Consider the following 7,899-nt stretch of genomic DNA (forward strand, 5'->3'; position numbering starts at 1 on the left):
AATTCCCCCATTCATTTCAATGGGCTCGGCCGAATTGGGCTTGCGGGACCGCCGAGGGCACGCCGGAGGGCGGTTGAGTCGGTAAAAGTTGAAATAAATGAATAAATACAAAAAGGACGAGGGGGGGGAAAAAAAAGGCAAAAACGTATAAAATTCCCCCATTCATTTCAATGGGCTCGGCCGAATTGGGCTTGCGGGACCGCCGAGGGCACGCCGGAGGGCGGTTGAGTCGGTAAAAGTTGAAATAAATGAATAAATACAAAAAGAACGAGGGGGGGGGGAAAAAAGGCAAAAACGTATAAAATTCCCCCATTCATTTCAATGGGCTCGGCCGAATTGGGCTTGCGGGACCGCCGAGGGCACGCCGGAGGGCGGTTGAGTCGGTAAAAGTTGAAATAAATGAATAAATACAAAAAGAACGAGGGGGGGAAAAAAGGCAAAAACGTATAAAATCCCCCCATTCATTTCAATGGGCTCGGCCGAATTGGGCTTGCGGGACCGCCGAGGGCACGCCGGAGGGCGGTTGAGTCGGTAAAAGTTGAAATAAATGAATAAATACAAAAAGAACGAGGGGGGGAAAAAAAAGGCAAAAACGTATAAAATTCCCCCATTCATTTCAATGGGTTCGGCCGAATTGGGCTTGCGGGACCGCCGGGGGCACGCCGGAGGGCGGTTGAGTCGGTAAAAGTTGAAATAAATGAATAAATACAAAAAGAACGAGGGGGGGAAAAAAAAGGCAAAAACGTATAAAATTCCCCCATTCATTTCAATGGGTTCGGCCGAATTGGGCTTGCGGGACCGCCGGGGGCACGCCGGAGGGCGGTTGAGTCGGTAAAAGTTGAAATAAATGAATAAATACAAAAAGAACGAGGGGGGGAAAAAAGGCAAAAACGTATAAAATCCCCCCATTCATTTCAATGGGCTCGGCCGAATTGGGCTTGCGGGACCGCCGAGGGCACGCCGGAGGGCGGTTGAGTCGGTAAAAGTTGAAATAAATGAATAAATACAAAAAGAACGAGGGGGGAAAAAAAGGCAAAAACGTATAAAATTCCCCCATTCATTTCAATGGGCTCGGCCGAATTGGGCTTGCGGGACCGCCGAGGGCACGCCGGAGGGCGGTTGAGTCGGTAAAAGTTGAAATAAATGAATAAATACAAAAAGAACGAGGGGGGGAAAAAAAAGGCAAAAACGTATAAAATTCCCCCATTCATTTCAATGGGCTCGGCCGAATTGGGCTTGCGGGACCGCCGAGGGCACGCCGGAGGGCGGTTGAGTCGGTAAAAGTTGAAATAAATGAATAAATACAAAAAGAACGAGGGGGGGGGAAAAAAGGCAAAAACGTATAAAATTCCCCCATTCATTTCAATGGGCTCGGCCGAATTGGGCTTGCGGGACCGCCGAGGGCACGCCGGAGGGCGGTTGAGTCGGTAAAAGTTGAAATAAATGAATAAATACAAAAAGAACGAGGGGGGGAAAAAAAAGGCAAAAACGTATAAAATTCCCCCATTCATTTCAATGGGCTCGGCTAAAATGGGCCTGCAGTACTGCCGAGAGGCCGCCGGAGGACGCCCTAGTAGGCAAACGTTGATCCCCACACACGAGGGGTCAGTTAGGCGACCAGGGGTAGCGTTTAGGCGACCAGGGGTAGCGTTTAGGTGACCAGGGGAAGCGTTTAGGCGACCAGGGGTAGCGTTTAGGTGACCAGGGGTAGCGTTTAGGCGACCAGGGGTAGCGTTTAGGCGACCAGGGGTAGCGTTTAGGCGACCAGGGGTAGCTTTTAGGCGACCAGGGGTAGCTTTTAGGCGACCAGGGGTAGCGTTTAGGCGACCAGGGGCGTTGCAGTTCCGCCGAATTGCATTAGGGGCGCTGCAGTAGGCAAACGTTCTTCCCCCCTAGTCAGAGGGTCATTTGCCTACTTCCCAGGTTTACCCGGGTTTTCCAAAACACCTGGGGCACATTTTCAGGGATCACGTTTTTAGAAACAAAAATATTCATAATTTCTTCTAAGTCCCCTTTCCAGCGGGGAACTTTGAAACATTGTATCCGACCACTGAAGGCTGTTGGCGGGCACGGCGCGGCAAACAGCCCGCACTCAGGCATGGAGCTCCGGGGAAAGTTGCCTAATTTCTTCTAAGTCCCCTTTCCAGCGGGGAACTTTGAAACATTGTATCCGACCGTGGAAGGCTGTTGGCGGGCACGGCGCGGCTCATAGCCGGCCCTCAGGCACGGAGCTCCGGGTGAATTTTCACAAATTTCTTCTAAGTCCCCTTTCCAGCGGGGAACTTTGAAACATTGTATCCGACCGTGGAAGGCTGTTGGCGGGCACGGCGCGGCTCATAGCCGGCCCTCGGGCACGGAGCTCCGGGTGAATTTTCACAAATTTCTTCTAAGTCCCCTTTCCAGCGGGGAACTTTGAAACATTGTATCCGACCGTGGAAGGCTGTTGGCGGGCGCGGCGCGGCTCATAGCCGGCCCTCGGGCACGGAGCTCCGGGTGAATTTTTACAAATTTCTTCTAAGTCCCCTTTCCAGCGGGGAACTTTGAAACATTGTATCCGACCGTGGAAGGCTGTTGGCGGGCACGGCGCGGCTCATAGCCGGCCCTCGGGCACGGAGCTCCGGGTGAATTTTCACAAATTTCTTCTAAGTCCCCTTTCCAGCGGGGAACTATGAAACATTGTATCCGACCGTGGAAGGCTGTTGGCGGGCACGGCGCGGCTCATAGCCGGCCCTCGGGCACGGAGCTCCGGGTGAATTTTACAAATTTCTTCTAAGTCCCCTTTCCAGCGGGGAACTTTGAAACATTGTATCCGACCGTGGAAGGCTGTTGGCGGGCACGGCGCGGCTCATAGCCGGCCCTCGGGCACGGAGCTCCGGGTGAATTTTTACAAATTTCTTCTAAGTCCCCTTTCCAGCGGGGAACTTTGAAACATTGTATCCGACCGTGGAAGGCTGTTGGCGGGCACGGCGCGGCTCATAGCCGGCCCTCGGGCACGGAGCTCCGGGTGAATTTTCACAAATTTCTTCTAAGTCCCCTTTCCAGCGGGGAACTTTGAAACATTGTATCCGACCGTGGAAGGCTGTTGGCGGGCACGGCGCGGCTCATAGCCGGCCCTCGGGCACGGAGCTCCGGGTGAATTTTTACAAATTTCTTCTAAGTCCCCTTTCCAGCGGGGAACTTTGAAACATTGTATCCGACCGTGGAAGGCTGTTGGCGGGCACGGCGCGGCTCATAGCCGGCCCTCGGGCACGGAGCTCCGGGTGAATTTTACAAATTTCTTCTAAGTCCCCTTTCCAGCGGGGAACTTTGAAACATTGTATCCGACCGTGGAAGGCTGTTGGCGGGCACGGCGCGGCTCATAGCCGGCCCTCAGGCACGGAGCTCCGGGTGAATTTTCACTAATTTCCTCTAAGTCCCCTTTCCAGCGGGGAACTTTGAAACATTGTATCCGACCGTGGAAGGCTGTTGGCGGGCACGGCGCGGCTCATAGCCGGCCCTCGGGCACGGAGCTCCGGGTGAATTTTCACAAATTTCTTCTAAGTCCCCTTTCCAGCGGGGAACTTTGAAACATTGTATCCGACCGTGGAAGGCTGTTGGCGGGCACGGCGCGGCTCATAGCCGGCCCTCAGGCACGGAGCTCCGGGTGAATTTTCACAAATTTCTTCTAAGTCCCCTTTCCAGCGGGGAACTTTGAAACATTGTATCCGACCAAAGGAAGGCTGTTGGCGGGCGCGGCGCGGCTCATAGCCGGCCCTCGGGCACGGAGCTCCGGGTGAATTTTACTCAATTCTTCTAAGTCCCCTTTCCAGCGGGGAACTTTCAAACATTGTATCCGACCACTGAAGGCTGTTGGCGGGCGCGGCGCGGCTCACAGCCCGCCATCAGGCACGGAGCTCCGGGGAAATTTGCCTCATTTCTTCTAAGTCCCCTTTCCAGCGGGGAACTTTCAAACATTGTATCCGACCAAAGGAAGGCTGTTGGCGGGCGCGGCGCGGCTCACAGCCCGCCCTCAGGCACGGAGCTCCGGTGAAATTTGCTCAATTCTTCTAAGTCCCCTTTCCAGCGGGGAACTTTGAAACATTGTATCCGACCAAAGGAAGGCTGTTGGCGGGCACGGCGCGGCTCATAGCCGGCCCTCGAGCACGGAGCTCCGGGGGAATTTGCCTCATTTCTTCTAAGTCCCCTTTCCAGCGGGGAACTTTGAAACATTGTATCCGACCAAAGGAAGGCTGTTGGCGGGCACGGCGCGGCTCATAGCCGGCCCTCGAGCACGGAGCTCCGGGGGAATTTGCCTCATTTCTTCTAAGTCCCCTTTCCAGCGGGGAACTTTGAAACATTGTATCCGACCACTGAAGGCTGTTGGCGGGCGCGGCGCGGCTCACAGCCCGCCATCAGGCACGGAGCTCCGGGGAAATTTGCCTCATTTCTTCTAAGTCCCCTTTCCAGCGGGGAACTTTCAAACATTGTATCCGACCAAAGGAAGGCTGTTGGCGGGCGCGGCGCGGCTCACAGCCCGCCCTCAGGCACGGAGCTCCGGTGAAATTTGCTCAATTCTTCTAAGTCCCCTTTCCAGCGGGGAACTTTGAAACATTGTATCCGACCAAAGGAAGGCTGTTGGCGGGCACGGCGCGGCTCATAGCCGGCCCTCGAGCACGGAGCTCCGGGGGAATTTGCCTCATTTCTTCTAAGTCCCCTTTCCAGCGGGGAACTTTGAAACATTGTATCCGACCAAAGGAAGGCTGTTGGCGGGCACGGCGCGGCTCATAGCCGGCCCTCGAGCACGGAGCTCCGGGGGAATTTGCCTCATTTCTTCTAAGTCCCCTTTCCAGCGGGGAACTTTGAAACATTGTATCCGACCACTGAAGGCTGTTGGCGGGCACGGCGCGGCTCATAGCCGGCCCTCGGGCACGGAGCTCCGGGTGAATTTGCCTCATTTCTTCTAAGTCCCCTTTCCAGCGGGGAACTTTGAAACATTGTATCCGACCGTGGAAGGCTGTTGGCGGGCACGGCGCGGCTCATAGCCGGCCCTCGGGCACGGAGCTCCGGGTGAATTTGCCTCATTTCTTCTAAGTCCCCTTTCCAGCGGGGAACTTTGAAACATTGTATCCGACCACTGAAGGCTGTTGGCGGGCGCGGCGCGGCTCACAGCCCGCCCTCAGGCACGGAGCTCCGGGGAAATTTGCCTCATTTCTTCTAAGTCCCCTTTCCAGCGGGGACCTTTCAAACATTGTATCCGACCACTGAAGGCTGTTGGCGGACGCGGCGCGGCTCACAGCCCGCCCTCAGGCACGGAGCTCCGGGGAAATTTGCCTCATTTCTTCTAAGTCCCCTTTCCAGCGGGGAACTTTCAAACATTGTATCCGACCACTGAAGGCTGTTGGCGGGCGCGGCGCGGCTCACAGCCCGCACTCAGGCACGGAGCTCCGGGGAAATTTGCCTCATTTCTTCTAAGTCCCCTTTCCAGCGGGGACCTTTCAAACATTGTATCCGACCACTGAAGGCTGTTGGCGGACGCGGCGCGGCTCACAGCCCGCCCTCAGGCACGGAGCTCCGGGGAAATTTGCCTCATTTCTTCTAAGTCCCCTTTCCAGCGGGGACCTTTCAAACATTGTATCCGACCACTGAAGGCTGTTGGCGGACGCGGCGCGGCTCACAGCCCGCCCTCAGGCACGGAGCTCCGGGGGAATTTGCCCCCTCATTTCTTCTAAGTCCCCTTTAGGCGACCAGGGGTTGACAATTTAGGTGACCAGGGGTTGACAATTTAGGCGACCAGGGGTGACTTTTAGGCGACCAGGGGTGAGGTTTAGGCGACCAGGGGTGAGGTTTAGGCGACCAGGGGTAGCGTTTAGGCGACCAGGGGCGTTGCAGTTCCGCCGAATTGCATTAGGGGCGCTGCAGTAGGCAAACGTTTTTACCCCTAGTCAGAGGGTCATTTGCCTACTTCCCAGGTTTACCCGGGTTTTCCAAAACACCTGGGGCACATTTTTAGGAACCACGTTTTTAGAAACAAAAATTCTTCTATGTCCACCTCCGTGAAAGAAATTGCCCAATGGTTCCCGCGGAAGAGAGCTGCCAGGCGGACGCATACTGCAATAACGGCCGCCCTGGCGCTCTGGTGGATGTTATCCTCGAAATTTCTTCTATGTGCCCATTCCAGCGGGCAACTTGCGAACAATGGTGTCCGACCATGGAAGGCTGTTGGCGGACGCGGCGCGGCTCACAGCCCGCCCTCAGGCACGGAGCTCCGGGGGAATTTTCCCCTCATTTCTTCTAAGTCCCCATTCCAGCGGGGAGCTTGCAAACGTGGTATCCGACCACTGAAGGCTGTTGGCGGGCACGGCCCCACCAGCGCAACACGGCACTTCCTATGACTCGGGTCCGACGCAGGAGGAGCGGTCCTCCCGGCCCCGCAACACGGCACTTCCTATGACTCGGGTCCGACGCAGGAGGAGCGGTCCTCCCGGCCCCGCCACACGGCACTTCCTATGACTCGGGTCCGACGCAGGAGGAGCGGTCCTCCCGGCCCCGCCACACGGCACTTCCTATGACTCGGGTCCGACGCAGGAGGAGCGGTCCTCCCGGCCCCGCCACACGGCACTTCCCATGACTCGGGTCCGACGCAGGAGGAGCGGTCCTCCCGGCCCCACCACCGCCACACGGCACTTCCCATGACCCGGGGACCGACGCAGGAGGAGCGGTCCTCCCGGCCCCACCGCAACACACACAACCACTGACCGATTGGCAATCATGACCCGCCATCGGAGGGCCCCTGCCGGCCCCGGCCTCGCGCCGGGGTGTTCGGGTGGACGGTTCCTTCGGCCTGCGGGTCGACCTCTGAGCGTTGGCCGGCACCGCAGCACCGCAGCACACACATAACCACTGACCGATTGGCAATCATGACCCGCCATCGGAGGGCCCCTGCCGGCCCCGGCCTCGCGCCGGGGTGTTCGGGTGGACGGTTCCTTCGGCCTGCGGGTCGACCTCTGAGCGTTGGCCGGCACCGCAGCACACACACAACCACTGACCGATTGGCAATCATGACCCGCCATCGGAGGGCCCCTGCCGGCCCCGGCCTCGCGCCGGGGTGTTCGGGTGGACGGTTCCTTCGGCCTGCGGGTCGACCTCTGAGCGTTGGCCGGCACCGCAGCACACACATAACCACTGACCGATTGGCAATCATGACCCGCCATCGGAGGGCCCCTGCCGGCCCCGGCCTCGCGCCGGGGTGTTCGGGTGGACGGTTCCTTCGGCCTGCGGGTCGACCTCTGCGCGTTGGCCGGCACTTCCCTACCGTTACCCACCCCACCCCTGGGGTTGTGACAAAACGGCACTTCCTATGACTCGGGGTCCGACGCAGGAGGAGCGGTCCTCCCGGCCCATCTCGCACCCACACCCTGACATGTACTGCACCACACCAACCACTGACCGATTGGCAAGCATGACCCGCCATCGGAGGGCCCCTGCCGGCCCCGGCCTCGCGCCGGGGTGTTCGGGTGGACGGTTCCTTCGGCCTGCGGATCGACCTCTAGCGCACCAACCAGCGCGAAACCGCTTTCGTCGCGAGACCGAGACGACCCTGTCGCGTGCCCGTCGGCCACACGGGCCCAGAGATGTCCTACACGGGAGTTCCGCCGCGCTCGCGGGTGCCCCGCCACGAGAGGGGTGCGGGAGCCCAGGCCCGCGTCAGCCGAGCGGTCCTTTCCGAAAAAGCATGTTTCTCAAACCCTACCGGCGTCTGTCAGAAGACGCCGCCTCCGAGTGCGTGTTGCGGTCGCGGGCGTGCGGGCGGCTCCGGCTCCCTCCCGCGACTGACCGCCACGCGGTAACGCGGCCTCTACGGACCGAGTACATACCGAGGCCCAGCCGACTTCCTCACCGCGCACGGGGGCTGAATCGGTA

This window comes from Idiotropiscis lumnitzeri, unplaced genomic scaffold (genome assembly GCF_059441095.1).
Source record: "Idiotropiscis lumnitzeri isolate Australia: NSW breed Sydney's pygmy pipehorse unplaced genomic scaffold, RoL_Ilum_1.0 HiC_scaffold_150, whole genome shotgun sequence".
Lineage (NCBI taxonomy): Eukaryota > Metazoa > Chordata > Actinopteri > Syngnathiformes > Syngnathidae > Idiotropiscis > Idiotropiscis lumnitzeri.